This window comes from Marmota flaviventris, chromosome 2 (assembly GCF_047511675.1).
Source record: "Marmota flaviventris isolate mMarFla1 chromosome 2, mMarFla1.hap1, whole genome shotgun sequence".
Classification (NCBI taxonomy): Eukaryota; Metazoa; Chordata; class Mammalia; order Rodentia; family Sciuridae; genus Marmota; species Marmota flaviventris.
The window spans coordinates 163,453,753-163,475,449 of record NC_092499.1 but is presented as its reverse complement, the minus strand read 5'-3'; the positions used below and the strand labels follow the sequence as shown (position 1 = coordinate 163,475,449).

General features: G+C 36.6%; 1 protein-coding gene across 5 annotated transcripts in view; it reads left to right on the top strand.

The window, feature by feature from the left end:
- Macrod2 (mono-ADP ribosylhydrolase 2) overlaps window positions 1-21,697 on the top strand; it is a 1,986,218-nt gene that overhangs the window by 1,181,680 nt on the left and 782,841 nt on the right. The gene's annotated exons all lie outside the window — the stretch shown is intronic.

Here is a 21,697-nt window from a genome sequence, read left to right as displayed (position 1 = left end):
GGTGCAGGGTAGGGGTTGGGGGTCTCCCTCACACCCCTCAAATTCAGCCATATTTATAAAGCTGAGGCAAGCTTTTCTGGGGTGTTTGCTTTGTTTATTTATTTTCTTTTTAAAAGTGAGTCCTTTTCCTTTAAGAGGTTAGAAGAGGATGTTATCATGTGATTCATTTTTTTTCCCTACATAGCTTTAGCTTCATATAGAAATAAAGTTGTATCTTAAGAGCAGATCTGAAGAGGGACAAATCACAAGAATATTCCAGTTAAACTTATATTTCCTGTAGGGATGCCAACTGTACTTGCAGTCCTTCCTCTTTCTTTACTTTCTATTTTTTTCTTTTTTTACTTTCACACTTTTCCTGAACCTTCTCTCACTGAAAAAAATAAAATAAACTGCTCTAACTATTTGCACAGACATTGCTGTTTTGAATTAGGTCGGTATGTTAACAAAAAGAAAAAAAATTACTAGTTACCATTGTTCCAAAGGTTGATTTCTGATTTCTCTAACTTCTGTTGTGTCTGAATTTCTTTCCCCATTTTTCAAATAATGACCCTCAACAGCCTAATAAATCAGCTAATAAAATATTTTAGCATCTGCTAATATTCCCAGAATGTGTTACATACATGTTCAAAGGGTTTGTTAGGGAATACATTGGAAGAAAATAATAGGGTAATACTATCATGTTTCAACATACTGCAGAACCTCAGTCCTTACATTAAGGCTTAGCTTATAAATATTTACATTGTTTGCCCAGATGGTGGCACAATTGGAAAATGTGGGTATTTTTTCCCCCCAAACATCTCTTAAGAAACTTAAAAAAAAAGCCAGAATTTCAAACTATAACAAATACAACTAAATGGCTATTTGAAAAAATTTTTGTAATGTTTTTCAATCAATAGAAGATAAGTTGATAAAAAGTTTTCTTGAGGTTTTGAGGACAGTACGTTCTTGCTCTGTCCCTCATTTAGCTAAGCCTGGGCCACAGTTGCTTTCAGAATATTTCATTTCAAGGTCATGAACTTTTTTTGAATACTAGCCCTGTGGCATTCACTGTGCTCATGATATAAAATGACTCTACTTGTAGTCAGGCACATGAATAATCTTACAGTTAAAGGATGGAACTCTTGCTAAGCAGATGTAATCAGTCCTCAGCCAGAACCCCAATGGGTATCTTCTCCTTCTCCCCCTGGTGAGCTGGTAATCTCTTACATATTCTCTTTGTTTCCCATTTTCTTTATTCCAGTCCACTCTCAGATCCATAAATCTTCTAAGTCTTAATTCCATGCTTAATTCTTTTTCATTCAACACCTTCCTATGGTTCACTATTGTTCTCAGGACAAAACCCAATTCCTGAAGAAGGCTTTCAAGGTCTGACATAAACCCTATGCCACTTGGTTACCTCAGTGACCCTGTTTCCCACTGCTCTTGTCCCCATACCGCAGGAAAATCAACCAGATGTCCTCAGCATGAGCCTTGTTGTGGAAGGCCTGGGCAGGAGAAGTTTTTGCAGAGAGGTTTAATTGAGGAAGGAAAGTGGAATGCTTGCAGGCTTCAGCAGGAAGAGAAAGGTCTAGTTCTTGTAGATTAGGAGCCATTGTTTGAGCCATTTGGATAGTATCAGGATGGGTGGAATGAAACAGCCAGGACTAAAACTATGCGCCTGAGTGGTGGGAAAGAAGGCTGAGTGGGGTCAAAGGTAGACATGGGCTACAGAGGAAATCTCTGCATCCTTCAGAGTTCTTTTCATGTCTGCCTACAAGATTCTTCTTCTCCCACCCGAATACCCAACATGCCCACTCTGACCTGGCTAACCCTAATAATGTTTCTTCAGAGGCCAATACTTCCCCCAAACCTCCTGTAAGTCACACCAGAGTTTCATTCCCCACCCAGAGTCATGTTCCCTAGAGGTCTATTGTCAAATCCAGAAGGATGCTTGTCACAGGGTGTTGGGTGCAGAGCAGGCTGAACTGTGTTGTCTGCAGGGCAGGCTGAACAGATGTTGGCTGCAAGATAGCCCACGCACTCAAACCCCCCTCTATCTGGTCCTTTATCACCTGTTTGCCTCAAGTCTGAACATTCAACCCTGCTTAAGACTGAACACTTAATCCCCCCTTGGGCCAACAAGGCAGCTTGCAGACCCAGAGGCCCCATTAGATTTGGGCTATAAAAACTCCCTCCTGCCAGGCCCCCCTCTCTCTTGCTCTTTCTCTCTTGCTCTCTCTCTCTTGCTCTTTATATTTCTTACGCGCGCTCTCTGTCTCTCTCTTGCTCTTGCTCTCTCCCTGTTCATCTCTTCTCTTTTCTCTCTCTCTCTTTCCTTCTTTCCTTTGTCTTTGTTGCACTGCTGCAATAAAGATCTTTTGGTTGCTCCGAGTGTTGTGGTCACTTTCCTTTCACAGGGCACTAAAATTCTCTGCCTATTCTACCAGATTGCTCCATTTTTTTGGGAGGACAGGGATAGCACCTTGGCCATCTTTGTGTCTTCAGCCCTGATACAAAATAGGTCTCAAATCCTTTGGTCCAGAATATGGAATGAACATAGGATGGTGTCAGACATTCACTTATGAGTATCCCAGCCTCTGACCAAAGGCTCGGGTAGATGCTTCTGTACTTAGTTCCCTTGATAGATTTCTGATCTTTTCTCCTCATGCAGACTTGGAGACTGGGAAGGACAAATAAGAATTGTTTCCAGCAGGTATCTTTAAGAGAGGAGGAAGAGAAGCTGAGGTTTGAAGAGAGAAAGAAGAGTTCTATGTTTATTTGATTAGATTTGTTTTGTTTTAGAAGAAGTTATCAAAGGACAGTACAGGATTTCAGAAAATTATAGCAGAGAAAAGAGGAAATGGAATACAAAATGACTGTTGAGACTTGTGATCTGAATACTATCTTAGGAAATATCACTTAAACATTGGAGTTCATCCAGGTTAAAATTTCATTTAGAAATAAATTTTAATTCTTTTCCTTCCTTTCTTCTTTTATCCCCTCACTTCTTCCTGATTTCAATGGTGTTTCTTTGTACGACTGTAGAGATCAAATTATGAGAACCTAGAATTTCTTAGGAGTTATGAATAAATGAATGAGTGAATGAACCAATTAACAAACAAATGTGTGAGTGGCTGTGTGTCCCTCAGAGTCCTGGCCAAGATAGCAGCTGGAATTTCTATCCATGAACTTAAATAAATAAATAAATAAATAAATAAATAAATAAATAAAATCCTCCTTCCAGATATGGAACATAATTGACTATATTTTATTCTCTTTGTTTTCAAAAGAGTAATACCATCTGAATTAGTTCCCCTGAAATTCCAGAGCCACAGGATTTCTATCAGTCTCTTTTGAATAGATGGAAAATTTTTCAATGACATTCATTCCAAATTCTCTGGATTGACTGTTTTACATGGAGCTTATTATATATCTTTGAATTATTTTGTTGGATTATAAATCACTGCTTTCACAATTCCCCAAGGATCACTCATTGTCTTGGTTAGTTGAAAGATACTCAGTATTGTCACTTTCCCAGAGAGTATGTCCTAGGACCTCTTCTCACATAGGCAATCTGTGCATGACCAGGACAACCAGGCCAAGGTTACTCAGCTGGATTTTTCTTCCCCTACTTGAACAAGGCTTTCCCTTAGGATTTGACCCTGTCTTGTCCTCCTCTGGCCTTCTGTCCACCCATTACTTTGCTGCCATCACCCTCCCTTCACTGACCTGTCCATCTCCCTATGGCTGACCTTTGATGAAGAAACATATTTCTAACTGGAAAACAAAAACTTAAAATACATTCTAAGGTGAAATGGCTAACTGCTAATAAAAAGCTGTTTGGTCACTAAGGAAATTCTTTAGTGTAAGGATATAATCAAGAGTGGATAATCAGTGAAAAGATTATTATCTCCTATAAATTGTCCCCAATGGAGATTTGTTCATATACTCTGGGGTCACCTTTCTCTCTTTTAGGATTTGCTGCAGCAGCTGTGATTATAATTGCTGTGGACCTAGGTTCAGCTCTGTTGTGCTGGACAGGGAGACTCAAAGGGACTTGTGGGGAAGACAATTCATATTTTTGAGTGCACTTGCCTTCTCAGTATGTCTTGTTTTCTGTTAGTGTCTCTGAAACTCTCTCACCCTACACTTTTCTTTTCCCTGAGTTGCTAACAAGGTTTCCATTTACCTGTTTAATCAATTAATTAATTCAATATTTATTTGGCACCTATTAGGCCCCCTGGGAGATAATAACACCTTAAGCTGTGATCTCATTTAGGAGAATTTGCATTTATTAAAAGTCTCTGGAAGACTTAAATGCTTTGAAGTCTCAAAAGAAGTAAATTGCCAATGGTTAGTGACCCACTGGTTGGGAGAGACTAAAGTAGATTAGGAAATAGATTATCAGCACATTACAACCCCAGAGGCAGATTTCTCTGAAAAGTTAATAAAACTTCTACTTTAGGGTCTAACAATTGCACACACCAGTTTTTGTAAGTGTGTCTTCTTTTTAGCAAAATTACATAAGCTTCAGGCTCCACAAAATTTGGATACCAAGGGACTAGACCATTTCTTTTTAGTCCATTTGGTTATTGTAACAGAATACAAAAAATTAGGATGACTTATAAACAATAGAATTTTTTTTCATCACAGTTCTGGAGGCTGGGAAGTTCAAGAGCAAGGTACTATCAGATTCTGCATTTGGTGAAGGCTTACTCAATGGCTCATGGAAGACATCTTGTTTATGTGTCCTGGGTAGAAGAGTCAAAGGAGCTCTCTGGGGCCTCTTAACAAGTGTACTAATCCCATTCACGATGGCCTAATCATGATCTAATCACCTCATAGAGGTCCCACTCCTAATACTATTACCTTGGTGATTAGGTTCCAACATAGGAAATTTGGGGGAACAGAAACACTCAAATTGTAGCAAACTCTCTACTGCTCATACCAGAGAAGCTGTACACAGTCAAAAGTCACATCTATCCCATTTTTCAGTTTCTAAAACAGCACTGGCACATAATAGAAGCTTGACGAATATTTATTCGATGTTGAACAAATATCATACATACAATGTACTTAGTTAGCTCTTTTCTGGACATGTAATATGGGTTCAGTAACTTATTAAATGATTACTGTGATTAATGAACAAATGGATGAATGTGAAAGATAGGTGAACCCCAACTTTCTGCAGAACAAGATGCTCTCTCTGTTCCTCTCTCCCATTCATTTATGTACCCCAAGACCAATAATAGTGCAGCATGAGTGAGCCCATACTGCCTTACTGTGTGTTAATTAACCGGCTCTCATTACAGAAATACAGTACAGTGGGAAAACTATACTTCCATCTATAAAATTCTACATTTCAAAGTAGAGACCTGGGATATGTTCGCACTCCACCCACCCCTAACATTTATAATGAAGCACTGCCTAGCACAAAATTATATTCTTAGGGAAAAATGAAAAACATGTTTAAGAACTCAACTCTTATTAGTACAATTTTTCCATAATAGTATCCATTAAACAGTTATGGATTTAACCTTTGTAGTTTTGAAGCCTGTTAAAATGTCTAATTAGTTAATTATAAAAATAATTATGTGCTAAAAAAGGAAATCTGAAAATTATGTATGGACTTATAAAACTGAGTTTAAAATAAACTTCTATTTTATGGTTGTAGTGCCATCTTGATGTGTTATCATTTCCTAATTCTTTGTATTCCTTATAAGATTTTGTACAAAAATATTGGAAGATTTCCCAAAGTTTTCCCCACCCACTTCCTGGTATGTATCAAACAGAATATTCATAGTTGGAATTTTGTTTTTTTAACAGGCTATTTCCTTGGAAGTCATTCAAAACACGCATATTGGGGGGAAATTACTTTAAGGTATATACATGGTCAATGTCACTCTGTCAGAATCAATTATAAGCAAACTGTTTTTCAGAACTTTCTTCTTTGTTTTTACGATAATAAATATGTGAAGAATTTCACATAGAGAGAAATGTGGCTGATACCAAGATCATTAACAGACTGTGCTTTTGTTTCTCTTCTGTTCTGTACACACTTTCCATAAACATTTACCATGTGAATAATGAGAACTCATAGTCCTGAAGGCACAGAATGAACAAATAACCTCTGAACACAGTATGTAATTTAAAAGTGGGAGTCAATCATTTTTAGGTCACAGTCAGGGCAGTTATTACTTCTAATCTGGATAATTAAACAACCTATATATTTCCAAGTAAAGCACATTCTATGCAGAATAGTGTTTGCAGTGCCCAGTGAACTTTCTCTTCCAATGCCCCTTTCCTTTGACTTCCTCTGTCCCTACTCCTAGTCAGCCTGAACTTGCCATGGTGCTTTTGTTGAGAAGATTTTACACTTGCTCATATTGTTCCCTTAACCTTGAAATCACTGAAAGGTAATCCACTACAGTCTCTGAGATTCTAAAAACTAAACTCCCTTCCCAAGCTAATGCTTTCTCTACAGTGAATTGCAAAGAAAATTAAAGCCAACAAAGGAAGGGAGATTTTTGGCCATGTTAGCAAATAGCTGACGAGGCATAAATGACCTCAGGTGAGGAAAAGGCAGTTTCTCCTGAAGGACGAAGGATGGAAGGAGCAGTAAGAATAAACTGATTTAATTCACTCAGGTTATCTGGACATGCTGTATAGAGAAGGGTGGGACAATTTGGATCTTAAAGTCTGACAAAAACTGTTTTCCAATTTTGCCTTCCCCACCTAATAGCCATAGCTGTGGAGAATTTGACTACTCTGAGTAGTCAAATAAATAAGTAGAGCTTTGGTTGGTCTCTGGATCTTTGAAGTGAGAATACTAATACCTATCTGACCAGGTTTTAAGGATTGAAGATAATATATGTCTCGCACTTATCAGAATGATTGCTAAACTCATAAGCACTAGATGAGTAGTAGCTATTGTGATAGAGGTGACTGAGTGGTCCTTATCCTTCTACTAAGGGTGAGATATACTAAGACAATTCTATGAACTTAATGAAGTAGTCTTGTGTCATGAGAAGTGAGAATGAGGCAGCGCGAGGGAATGTGTTTATTATCTGAGGAACTAACATGGACAAGTGAGAGAATTGCTGTTGTATCTTTGGAAATGGGTAAGCCTGAAATGAGCCATCAGGATCTATTTGTAATGAGGTAAGAATCCATTGCAAATACAAGTTCTCTTTTCTTTGATGAAGGAGTCTGGCTAGATTGAGGTTGTGTTTTGAACCCATTATGACTATACTCCAGTACCTCAACATCCAATTGTCCTAGGGATGGGTCATTCTTCATTACCAATAGATATATTGAACATTCCCTTTCTTCTGCCAAAGTGATTTTGAGCTTTCTCACAGTCTCTACTCCAGAAACAATAGTATTGTTGGGTGCTCTCTGTTTTTCCTCCTCACTTTGTTCTTCTGATTCCTAGCTTAATGAATATAGGTGGTATGTTCCATTGAGACAGTTAATTCATATGCTCTGGTATGAAGGACCTGAATATTCTAACTTTTCTGTGTATTTCCCTGAAGTTATGACATGAACGGGAAACAGTGGATTTCATTCATTCATTCATTCAGTAAATACTGAGAACCTATCATTGGTTAAGTACTCTGCTATGTGCCAAGATAAAATGATGAACAAAGAGACATAGTCTCTGCCTCACTGAGCTCATTTTCTCATGAAAAAGATGACTATAACCAAATATTCCCAGAATTAAATGGTTTAATTAAAAATAATGCTAATTGAAAAGGACAAGTTCAGGATGTTCTTAGTATGAGTCTAAGATTTCTGTATCAAAAGAGAATTTTATTAGCCTAATATTGACTCTTATCCTAGAATTTTCAGATTCTTTGCACTGGTTTAAATGAGATGATGCCTCTTAGCATAGGATTTGACATATATTGTAAGTGCTCAAAGGATGTTATCACTTATCATTGTCATCATCTTCATTAATACCATCACCACTATTAATTATTATGTGTAGAAAGAACTAATTTTAAACCACCCCAATACAAGGATGTTCTCAGGGAATGCAAATGAATAATTCCCAGTAGAAATATTATTATGCTTATAAATTGCTATGCAAAATTGCATTTTACTTTTTTTGATAAATTCCTCCCTGGATTGTTCAAGTTAAAGTTGAAGAAAAGCAGTGCTGTGTTGTATCCTAATTATCTTTACATTACTAATTGATGTGTAAAAATTGAACAACAAACTGCAGCCTGGCCCTAAAATTTCATATATTTTGAATCAGGCTAAAACACTGACTTCTTAGGATGGGGATGGCAGAACCCATTTCAGAATCATATATCTGTATAAAAGAGTCAGATCGGGCAGTACTACTTCACTGTGAATCCCAGGAGTCCTCTGAGATGCCTCTCCAAAGATCATACCTGTAATAGTGAAGAAGCCAGCAGTGAGGGTTCAAAAAGCCATTACCTTTCTGCTCATGTGTTCCTCCAAGGACTACTTAGAAGTTTTCTGTACCCTGCAGAAGGCCCAATTGTAAGCCATTAACGACACGGAGGAAATATATATTTTGAAGTCTATCATTGCTCTTGCCTTCAAGGAAGAAAGTTTCCACTAGCTATTTATTGCAGATTCTAGATGAAAGACTTAAACTCCTTTTATTATAATTGAAAGAAAGAGAACTCAATTTCAACTTGGATGCTACCTTCTTTAAAATGCAGAAATGTAACATAGCTAAAATGTGAGGAGGGGACAGGACACTTGGGCAGCTGTGTTGAATTTACAAAAACTTTTCAGAACACTGTGACACACACATAACAAGGTTCAAGGTAAGGACTCTTAAAGTGAAAATGTTTTGCAGTAGGAATCATTATTTAACTTGGAGGAATTTTGTGCCTAATGAAAGCCAATGAAATAATTTGTTCCAAGTATCCTACTGTTAAAATTCTGCTGGTGAAGGCAAAGAGGGATGAGGTGGTGGGCTTGGAGGGAAGGAAAGGAAATAATCAGTGTTTATAAAATGCTATCCCTCTCTGGAGAATTAATACATATTCAAGTCGCTAGGATTGTCAAATTGGGAAGGATACAGTAGGTGAAATACAGACCTCTGTGTGATGCCTGGTTTAGGAACATATTTCCTGTAAATAAGGGGGGCCTACTATAATATTATAATAAACTCCCAAGTGCCCATCACGTAGCTTCAACAAATATCATCTCTTGGACTAAATGGCTTTATCTGTACCTTCTCCCTTGTTATTCTAACCTGTGGATTATATTGAAGCAATTCTTAGTATATTATTTAATTTATAAATATCTCTATTTTTCTAAAAGATATGGCACTTAAAACTTTTTACAACCATTATACTAATAGTATTCTAGGAATATTAACTTTATTTTCTTTGATATCATCAATTAGTAATTATTCATTTTTTTTTCTCATGTCACTTTTTGACAATTTATTTGAATCAGAATCTCTTGTGTCTTTTTAGTCTACAAGTTTCACTTTGTTCACCCTCACCCTCATTGCTATTTGTTTATTGAATAAACTGGGTTGCTTGTCCTCCAAAGTTCCTTCTATCTAGATTTGGGAATTGCAGGTCTTTGTCCTTCCGTTTATATTTAGCAAATTGCATCATTATGATGCCATTGGATATGTTCTCATGTTCATTGCATTTTCCTTATATTAGTATTTTAATAGCTAGAAAATTGATCATATTTGAGTGAATATTTTTTTTTTAAATGAGGAGAAAAGTAAGTAAACCTTCACAGTAAAAATGCATACTGCTATGGGTAAAATACATTAAATTTATTTCTCTTCCTTTTTGTGATGTTTGTGCTCTTTGATGATGCCACATTTTTCCCCTCTGTATTTTGAGATTTGGAGTGTTTCTGGTTATCTTACCTGATTAGAAATTGTCATAGTTCTGGCCCCTTTATTTTGCTAGGAAAAAGTTGACAGACTATCAATGAAATGTACACTGTAGTTAACCCAGCACTTTTCTTGACACAATAAAGAAAATGAGTTCCTCAGTTCTTTGGAGTAGTGAATACCAATATAGAGCTGTATGTATCTGTATATAGGTAGTAACTGGAACATAGTCTACCTTTGGCTATGTGATCATGGACAGGTTAATCCCCATGGCTGCTGTTTTTATCATCTGTAAATTAGGCATCAGTATACCTATGTTTTACACATACACATACACACATACACATATACACACAATGCTTAGTAAGTGATAATTATTTGATATAGAAATGTGATTTATTTTGGTAATGATATACTGATTAAATAATAATACAGAGTGGTCTGTCATATTTTAATATTGGTTGCTGATAGAATATTTATTCTATTTTTTGTTGTTTTTGTTTTTATGACTACTGTTGAGAAAACAGATTCCAAAAGTTAGAAGTTATAAATGGGTAAAAGGAGGACTTCATGTTCTCTCAGTGTTTTGCTGGGGTATTATCTAAGGCCTACCCAAGAATAATTTTATTCTCTATAGATATGTACTATACTATTTTACTTTTGTTTAGATATTTTATATTTCTTTAGTCTAAATATTGACTTGCAGAAAATTTAGTGATAAAAATGATTCCTCTCCAGTAGGAATGCAAGTGAAATTTGCCTGCAAGAAAAGACATATTTAAAGGTTAATGTTTAGTTGTCTGTTGGAGTCATAGACAATTTTGCATCTGTACTAGCAATCTAATTGCACAGTTCTTTCAGTGCCAATATATCATCTATCAAATTTTCTTGAAACCATGCTGTTTACCCCATCAATGAGTTAAATAATTCCTTGACACATGTGCACTTTGTATTTGTATGAGAGCAATATATTCAACATTTTTGAAAATTGTACCTCAATATTAACTTTTACATCTCACTGCTGAACTTTGATGACCAGTTTGATATTAATTATGGATTCTAAGTTTAATGCCATTTCTCTAGAACTCATGGGAGGGTACACATTTCATTTCCTTATTATATCATCAGATTGACTTTATGTGGGTTTTAGGTATATAGCCAAATAACTGAGTGTCCTCATTCACATCTAAATAGTCTTAAGGGTAGTGTCACATCATCAGTGGATTTCAACATGGGGCACTGGTCTTGCATTATGATGTTTTGAATTTATCACTATATTTTGTTTATTAAGATAGCAATTTCCTTTTATGAGAGTTAGTGCTCTTTGACTATTTTAAAGTGCTTGAAGGTTCAAGTTTTAATTTGAAGGACATTTAGTCATACATATGTGCCAGTCCAAATTATTAATAAGAAATCCTCTATCCTTTTCTCCATCTTTTGAAGATTATTCTGTAGTTTCTAGCCCAGTTTTCACCACATTACATCCCTTTCACCAGCATCAAGAGAAGGAATCTTTCTTGCTTGAGAAAAATGTTAAATTGGACTATGTTTTAAAAATGCTGAAAGAGAAGGGCATGGAGAAAAAGATGAAAGTGAGGAATTTTTCAGAATTGAAGAAGGGAACAAACAGGTTTTAAGGTGTTTTAAGAAAAGAGCAGACCAGGGTTATAGATTGAAAAAGAAAGGAAATTTAATTTTAAGAATTCAGGGAGAAATATATTGACCCCATTTCAGTGTACTATGAGAAATTTGAATATAGAATGAAATTAGTTTAAAAATATTATGATCCCAAACCATGCTCTTTGAATAAAAAAGTACATGAATGCAAACAACATGATTCTCCAGGTTTATTAGATCATATATCCTGTAAATAGTTTTGAGCAATAATTATGCACTAGGCTTCATTCTAGAGGCTAGAGATACACAACACACAAAGACCCTTCTCCCAGGAAACTTACATTTTCATTGGTGTTGGGGAGGTGAACATAAATGAACAAAAGAATAAAGGTAGGACAGGTTTTACACACAGATGGAAATGATAGATAGGAATATGTAAAAGTGGGTGAGTAGACCGGAGAGAGAAGTGGATCCATTTTATATAGTAAGATGAAGTTTGCCATTTAGTGAATATTGCATTTCATTCTAACCAGGTAGATAAAGTTCATCAGATTGAAGTCATTGTATGCAGACATCAATGCAGTAAACATTTCTTAGATCTGGACCCTGATGGCCCAGTTAATCTTCAATATTTTGCATCCTTCAGAAGGCAGTGTGGTACTGAAAATTTTTAGTAGAACTTTATAACTCAGAGAAATATTTTTTGAGGGTATACATGGCTTGGAGATGCATAGAGAATCAGAATAGAGAAGAGAGAACAGTGCACCCTCCTTAAAAGCACCATTTAGGAAAAGAGAGAAGTTAAATGAAACTTCCCAAATCAAGATTTGTGTAGTTACATGACATCTTTCTACACTAGGTTTGCTCATCAGAGAAATGGAATATAAAGCAATTCTCTTTTATCAGCTCAGAGTTTCTTTGTCAAGGGAGGGTTATTTTCCCATAAATCCAATTTAAAGGAAAGGAAATGTAACTCACTTTCAAGGTCATTAAAAAGAATAAGAAAAGTTAGACGCTATAAATAAAACTTTAATTTGCTAAGCGGGCAGCAAGAGATATAGCTATTTTCTCAATAAATATTGTATAGATGTGTTTTGTCAATTAATTTTTATTTTTACTATGAACAAAATATAAATGCCATGGATAAATGATAGCTTTAATGACATTTTCAAGTGTTGTGCTCCATGTTACCATGGCTTCTTAACAAAGATGTTAAATCATTAGGAGTTGTATTTCATGATAATTAACTGCAAATCTGGTAATATTACCACTTTTCATTTGGCATGAAATGATGAGGGAGAACCACAAGGTTTATTGGAGGTACACGACAAAGGACAGACCAACTTAATGTATGTATATAAATCTTATGAAACTACCTATTGGACAGCACTTTATGATGGACATAAATTCCCAATCACTCTCTGATAGTGATAGACAGTGAAGTCTGCAGTGGAAGCAGAAAGCTGAGATGGGAAGTCACCCTAGAGAACAGAAAGGGCTCATGGGTTTCTTTCTTTCTCTTGCTAACTCTGTATTGCATTAACTAAAAAGATCTTAACTCTTGTTTAAGATTTAAACAATTAAAATCTGTACTCTTACTAATCTTATCTTGTTAGATGTGCTTTATTATAAAGTATGTAATGATGCTTTTATAATTAAGGAGCTATTAGCCTTTGCCATTTAAAATTATTTTTCTCTCTGTATTTTTTTAAATTATTTTTAAAAAATGTTCAGCAAGCTCATTTGAGATTTTGTTTTAGGAAATGAGTGGTCATGAGCATTCTGCCTTGTTAATATTTTCATTCTAACATGTTAAAATAGAGTGATACTAGTATGAAGTTGAAAGGATACTTCCTATACAGTTGGATGACCTGATTTGATTTTGTCTGTTTTGCTAATTAACTTTGTCCTTAATTACACGATATTAATAAAGGTTTCTTCTGTTTCAAGTGACTAAAATCCAACCTAAAGAAGCTTAATACAAGAAAAATAAATTTTGGTGCTCGTGTAGCTAAAATTTCAAAGATTTTTGGCAAGGCTCTTAAGAACAAGTTTCCCCAACAAGGCCATCTGTATCAGTCTCTCCATGTCTCAGTTTCAGTGCTGGTTTAACTTCCAGACAATTTATTTCCACATGGTAGGCAGACTGGCAGCTTCAGACTCATTGATCTTGATAGCTGGAGATTCCAGAAAACAACTGTGATGGGTAATTTTAGATGTCAATTTGACTGATGTAGGGAAACCCAGATAGCTGGAAAAGTATTATTTCTGCTTATGTGTATAAAAGTGTTTCTAGAAGGGACTATCATTTGAATTAATGGACTGGGTCAGGAGTGACCATCTAATCATGTAAGGGTCCGGATATAACAAAAAAGCAGGGAAAAGGTGATTTAGCTCTTTTTTAGAGCTGAGACACCCATCTATTTCTGACCATACATCTCAGAACTTCAGCTTTTCCAGCCTTTAAACTCTGGGATTTGTACCTATCTGTCAAAATCCCTCAGTTCTCAGGTGCTCAGACTTGGATTAAGTCAGTTTACCCTGATCTCCAGATTGCAGATGACATGTCATGGGGTGTTTTAGCATCCATAATCTTGTGAGCCAGTTCCCTAATCCCCTCTCATCTATGTATCTGTCCATCTATCCTTTCCCCCACCCACCTGCCCAAACATTGATCTAGCCTAGTGATTTTATATTTCTGGAGAACACTGATAAATGCAAAGACAGAAACCATCTCTGCTTTAGTTGACTAAAATCATCATGAAAACTCTGATTGGTTCTGTTGGGTCAACTGTCCATCTTAGAAATAGTCCCTGTAACTAGGAAGAGGGAACATTATGCTTTGATTGGCCAGGCTGAAGCCTGTGCCTGCCTACTGAACCTATGGAAATAATATTGAATCACATGGTCTGAAGACAACTTATATGAAATGGAAGTGAGGTGGCTTCCGAAGAAGGGTGTGTTGAGTGGTTAAGTGCCATGGGGTAAACTGTTGGACCTTATTCGTTGATTCTTTTCAAACTAACTTTTTAGAATTAGACGCACCTTTATGTTATTTCTAGCATTATACTGGTAGTGATAAAATGATATAAAGAGATAGAAGGAGCTTAGCTTGTAAGAATTTTAATGATAGAGCAAAGTAGTCATTTAAGAAAGGCATGTAATGCAGTCAGGTAATGTATTTGAAATCAATGATCTCTCAAGGGAAGGATCTTTTAGGTTTGCTTTGTAGAGTCAGAGAAGACTTCAAAGAAGTGACTTAGACTAGTATTCAATTTCCACTCAATGGAAACAGCATAGATGGAGGCATGAGAATATGGTACACATCAGGGCTGGAGTGGTTCCCACATCAGTATGGAACAATCATAAAGAACAAGGAAATGACAAGAGATGGCACTGAAGAGGTCATCAGGGGCAGATCTGGAAAGTTTCTCATATCAATCAAATGGTATTTTGTTATTTTTTCTGTGAGACTCGGATATTGATCAGAAGAATAATATGTATCAAATGCATACAGTAAAAAGAGCACTCTTGTGTGTGTGTGGACGGTTGCTTGAAAGTTTTCAAACTGAGAAGCAGGTAGCTAGTATGAATTTATTGTAACCTCCCTATCCTCGGAGGACTCTGTCTTTGCTCACTGACTCACTCACTCAACAGATAGTCACTGAATATCTTCTATGTCCTGGGAGTGTGTGAACAAACTGTAATGCAGTTACAATGGAGATTTAAAAAAGAGGAGACAGATATTAAAGCAATTTATCAAAGGAGACTTATTTCATGTCAAATAGCTGTAAGAGGGAGAAAGTAAGGATTGCACATTTGCAGCCTGAATTACTGGGAAGAAAAGGCTAACATCCCATGAGCCAGGTATTCTCCAAATCTGTTTACTCACATGTACATGACAACAGGAGAAGAAGCCAGAACCACAGAGCTATTACAAGGATGAAATGGAATAATACAAATATGAAGGGGCTTAGGGAACTTTGAAATACAAAATGAGGGACAGGCATTATTTTAAATAATCTCTGTGGTTATTTTTGATTCCAAGGGGCTGTAATTTCCTTCCCACAAGAAGTACCCGTTGCACAGAATAAATTAACACAGAAGTCTTTACTATCTGGAGGAATAAGCATTATTTACCTCAAAACACCAGCTTTTGCTAGCCCATTTCCTGCTTTTCCTTCCATTATGCAGGGTGTTGAGTGGAGAGGGAGTTTAAGAGCTAGTTGAGCTTCTCATAAAATTTCACACATGTGGACTTGGGCGACAATAGTTTTGTTTAAAGCTGATTCATTGGGATTTCATAAGAGATGCTATTGTATAGGTACAATAACTGTTTAGTGAGGTTCTTTATGAGACACTCAGGATTATGGATCCATAATTTGCATTCATTGCAAACATTGTAACAACTTCCTTTGAGCCATTAAAAGGAAGGTATTGAAAGGCTGTTAAGGACGCCACAAAGCAGTGAAATCACAACAGGTTCATTTATTGGAGAAAACACCAGCAATATACAAGCCAGCATTACAAATTGAGGTCTCATCTGCTCCGTTGTCACTTTTAACTTTTTCCAGCCTCACTGTGTGAAGGAAGGGGCTGTGATTTGAGTAGGAGGCCCTGAAATCATCCAGCATCCAGCCATTCAGCCACTCATTCAATTTCAATTCTTCGGTGCTAGGGCAGATGCTAAAGAAAACAATATGCTGCCTTTATAGAGCCTAATTGGAGAAAAGGATAAATGAAATATATTCCGCAATAAAATGGAAACGTGAAAGGATGGGCCAAGTACAGTGTTTTTACATGCTGCTGAGAAGACAGAGCAGTGGGATGAAGAGGCAATTGCTGAGAGGAACAGAAAAAGAAAGGACAAGCTGCTGCTGAATTAATAAGAGAGTGTTGTGTTGCAAATTAAGTTGTGGATTCAGCTCCCTGGGAGTCAGTAGTGCTGGCACATTCCACCAGCTAGCCTTTTCACTTCCACCTCCAGGGTTTCTGACTTAAAGACAAATTAAGCGAAGACTGTAGTTGCTTCATAAGGGTGTCTGTTGCAGAAAACCCATACAAACCCCAAAAGACTTGAGAGATGAAAAGTAAGGAGAACTCCCAGTGATGGCACAGTGGCATATCACAAGGCTGGCCTTTGCCGTTGACCTACGTGGGATAATGGTACTATTCCTCATATACCTGAATCCTCTAGCACAACATCTGGCATATGGTAGGCCTACAACCAACAAGCACATATTATCCACCGGCAGAACACTATCTTGGCAAAGTGTTCAGGATTGGCAAAGAAATGTTAAATGCATCGCCAGTACTTTTAATAATAGCATTTTCTTTCATCTCCTCACTCAGTTTTGCCCTGTGCCTACAGGACATTAGCAATATAGAATTATTTAAACAAATAAAAAAATTCAAATTTATTTAAAAAAATCTATCAGGCTCTCTTGCAGGTGCACAGGAAATGATGTAGTACTATTAGTCTAAAGAAAATCATGACAGTTTCATGACTAAGAAATAGAACTCTGTGGGTAACCCAGCTACACCTGGTAAACATTAAAAATAATTTCTAATCTCATGTGTTTATAGCGTAAATCACCTTTGTTTCCAAAAATAGAAGTGTATTGCAATATCTACGAATTAAATATTATCAATTTTATTGCTATTCATAATAATTAATTAATTATGGTTCAAACAAAAGCTCTTGTGTTACACCTAAACCAGAAGTTATCTTCTGACTTCTTTTCATAATTTAATTGAAATAATCTGGGCTAATTTTACAATACAAATGAAAAATTCCAACTGCGATCCTCTCAAATTGTATGGCCTTAAGAAAGAACTTCTTTGAATTAACTTCTCCAGTCTCCAAAATGGGCATATTTGTGCCAATTCTGCGCAGTTATCATGAGTCTAAAATGAGATAGTATGTAACAAGGTCCAGCGTATGACCTGTGATAAAGAGGGCATCCAGTAAATGTCTGTTCCACTTTTCCTTATCTTTGCTTCATCACTTACCCAATGTTAGCTTTTGCAATGTATTTTGATTAATAAACAAAGTCAACCTTTTATATTCATGATTTAGAATATGTGGCAATTCAAATACATAATAAAAATAATATGGCTCAGAGTCAAAGCTCTGGCTTCTAATTCCTGATGGAAATACTAACTGCTTTATGACCTAAGACAAGTCAGTTAACCCCAGAGCCCTTAGCTATACAATTACTTGTAGTTATAAAACACTGTGTTATTATTAAGTATATTAAGTAACTGAAATAATGGTTGTTACTTAAAACTTTTTGACAATTTGCATCACTTTACTATTTTGTATTGATATAAGGCTTTGATCCAGCTATCTGTATTTTTTCAGTTAAACTTCTTTGTTCATTTTAGGAGATTATCTTTCCTTTTGTTTATAGATTTCAATTTCACTAAATCATTACCATCAGGTTTGAAAGGAAACTTGCATATTATCTAGTGGAGTGAAAGTCCTGCTCCCATATCATGGTAGTTGTCACTTGAATGCCTTCAGTAACAAGGAATTCACAGCTTCCTAAAGCAGTAGGTTCAAGGAGAGTCTTCCTTAAACTTAAACTCTGAACTGTTTCTTGGCTACTTCTTTCCAGAAGTCTACCTTTCAGGGTTACCTAGTACAAGTTGATACTCTCTGCCACGTTGATGGCCCAGCAGAAATTTGATAATGGGTAACATACATATTCCTAAACTCTTTATTCATTCCTCATATGCAATGCTTTTAAGTATAAGTATGTTTTTCACTCAAGGTCTTAAAATTAGCATGGCATTAAAGCAGTGCAACATCCTAGAATGAATTAAGATTTAGAACATTTTGTTATTCATTATCTATATTCACTGCTTGAAGACAAAGTATTTCTCTTCTTTTCAAAAGCCGCCGAGACCTTATGTTCCAATCCATATATACATCAGTACTCTGGACACCTTTGCTGATTGTGGGAAAAGTTTTAAAGCTGATAAACAACAGCAAAAATCTGGTTAAGATGGCTCAGTGAATGCCCATTGTAGAAACATCTCCAGGACTGGGACTCTAGGCATAAGAATTGGAAACAATGCCCTCCTAGTTAATGAAAATGATCATGCCTGGGGGAGGGGCAAGGGGAAGGGGGAGCAAGCCCCAAAGCCCCAATCTAGAGGACAAAAGACAAAAAAAGAGACAAAATCTCTGATGCAAAGAGAACACCCTGGAGGATGAAGAGGGCCATGTTGGGTTGTAGATATATTGTTTGGATCTCACAATGTTAAAAGAAAAAGAAATTGGTTTTTAAAATTAGGAGATTTTATGTGAAATCTAGATTTCCACCTGCATTCCCACTTGTCAAGAGACAGATGATAAACTGATGGGACAGAACATCTCCAGGAGGCCCCATTCCCACCTCTTCCTGTTTGAAGTATAGGAGGCCTGTGACTTCCTTTTTTTATTGCCTGCCTGATTCTTGTGAACATTTGAGGTGCCATGTTATTGAGGGTTGTGTCATTATTTATGCTCCGTTTTCCCCTCTTCTACACCCATCTGTTCTTTAATTCTGTACTCAATCCCATAGAGCACACACAAGTAGAAACTTCCTTAGGTGTAATTCTTCAGACAACACAGGGCTACTTTGTTCAGATCTTCTCTTCTGACAGATACAGAAACTTTTCACCACCACCTTTTCACCTCCATTCTAGTGGGTTTCTAACATTTTTTATTCCTGTTGTGTTACATAACAAACCATATTTTATGGAACACAGTCATTTCTAACAATACTCCTTGTGGGCTGCAGCAAGAAGAAGATGAGCTAATGCTATGTGTACAGGATGTAACCTAGTCTCTTCCTTCCCTCATCCATGTGGAACTTGATGTTCTTGGTCTTGAGTAACACAAAATCAAAAAGCACTTCAAATGTCTTTACCCAGCCAGTAAGCATATTAAAAAAAAAAAAACACCCTCATTAGTAATCAGGGAAATGCAAATTAAAACCATGGTGTGAAGATGCCCAGGCATCAGATTGCTTATTACATTGTTCTTTAAAACCTCTGTATGTATAATGCTGCTCATAAGAACAAAAACTGGAAAAAAAAGAAAACCTTTTTGCTTGTCCTGTCTTCCTGAGTGCATAGTCTGTTGGGATGAAAATGAGAAAGGATGTGCACTGATGTGGCTTTGAAAGATAGGTGCTGGACCCCATAACCAAGGATTCGATGGAGAGAATTTTCTCTTTGTAGAAACACTGCTTTCATAAGTGAAGTAGCAGTGAGAGGAGGAGGCAGTCACTATTTTGCAACCTTAGTGAGTTAAAGGATCCAGACAATGTTCATCCATGTTGGCCAATCTCTCTCTCTCTCTCTCTCTCTCTCTCTCTCTCTCTCTCTCTCCTCTCTCTCTCTCTCTCTCTCACACACACACACACACACACACACGCTCACATACACACACACATGCTCACACACATGCACACACATGCACACACATACACATATCTTACTTGCTTTACTTATATAGTTTAGCCATTCTCCTCCCTATGAAAAAATTGAACATAAATCTCACCAATCCTCTAGACCTAGCTAACATACTATATGAAATACAGAGACGTGACAAAAGTACTAAATTATACGTTGAGGCCAGCAAAATTGTTACTGAAAAAATTCTACAGAACAAATGACCCAGACTTTAAAACATGTAAATTAGAAGGTGGAACAGAGTGAAGGACATCTGTAATATAGAAAATGGGGCTTAACATATCCCCATCTATCTGAAGCAAATGTAACAAAATATCACTTAGTAATGCTATTTCATAGCTAAAAAGGTATTATACAGAATTGTTTCCCACACTTCTGTACTTTAGTTTTCATAATCGTAATATATTTTAGAGTAAAAAAACAAACATAAAGGACCTACCAACCACTTTTAATCCTGTTTCATATGCTTAGGGGAAAAAATTCTAATTTGGATTTTATTTGATATACTCAGAAAATGTTTTAAAGTTTGAATTTTATGATATAAATTTAAAATTTAAACCCTAACTAGGATTTAATTATAAGAAGAAAATACTGTTAATTATTTAAGGATGTAGTAATGGTATGGCACTCATACCCCTCCCCAGTCCTAAGCATTTCACAATCAGATTAGCAGCACTAAGTAATCATATTCATCAGACTCTCCCCTGGACTGAGTTTCAGTGGATCTTTACATACATGACATTTAGAGGGGAATATTTAGAGGGGAATTTAGAGGGGAATATTTGGGCCTAATAAAACTAAACTACCCAACTTGGAAAAGAATTTGGTTGGTTCTGATTCCAAAGAAGAAAATCTCATTTATCTCCTCCTTCAGCATTATCAGAAAATGCTTTGCAGCAAATAAATGGCATCTCCATAAGTGGATGTTAATGAAATTTTAATGAATTTGAGGTGCTGGCACAGTGTATCCCTGCAGAGCTCAGTTAAAAAAAGAAAAGAAACGAAAAGTGCAGCTTTAATGCTGAAAGCTTAGAGATGGAAACAGAGCACAAAGAACAGAATGAAGGCAGCCTCATTTGGCCTCAGTTGGCATGCAGATTTTTTCCCAGCCTAGTAAATTTTTTGGCCTCATTTTTCCGGTTGCCTGGAGGCCTTGTGAACCCCGTGGTCAAATACCCTGCATATTCTAGAGCTCAACAGCTTACACAGGAGACGAGAGCCTTGATTTCGGTTATCCTGTGCTGCTGCTGGATATCAAGGGCCCTGCATCACTTTAAATGTTTATTGCAGATTGTTTCTTTTTGCCCTTCTAAGTAGTCTGTAAACTCTATTCCAGAGAGGGGACTGGGAGAGTTATTGCCTGTTGATACACTCCCCCAAATAAGTGCTGAGTGTTCTTTGCTGCACACATATGGACTTTGGCTCAGGGCCCAGAATACCTGAGTCGATTTCAGAATCCAATTGTTACAGTGGGTTTGTATTTTTAGAGAAGAAAAAGGTGTGTATCCTAATATCCTAATATCCGAAAGCTATCCACATTTACATTCCAACTTTCGTTTTAATTAAGCAGACCACAAAGATCAATAGAGACTTTAGTAGCATAGAGCACCATGCCGGAATGATTTGGAGAAGGAATTTTGCTGCATTGACAAAGGGAGGGCAGGGGAGGTGTTTACCAAGCCATCTTTAACTGGCTGGATGTTTCTCATTTATTTTATAATTCATTGTCTCTATCCACTCCCTGCCCCATCCCAACCTTGGACCACAACCCTTCCAGAATATTAATGATGC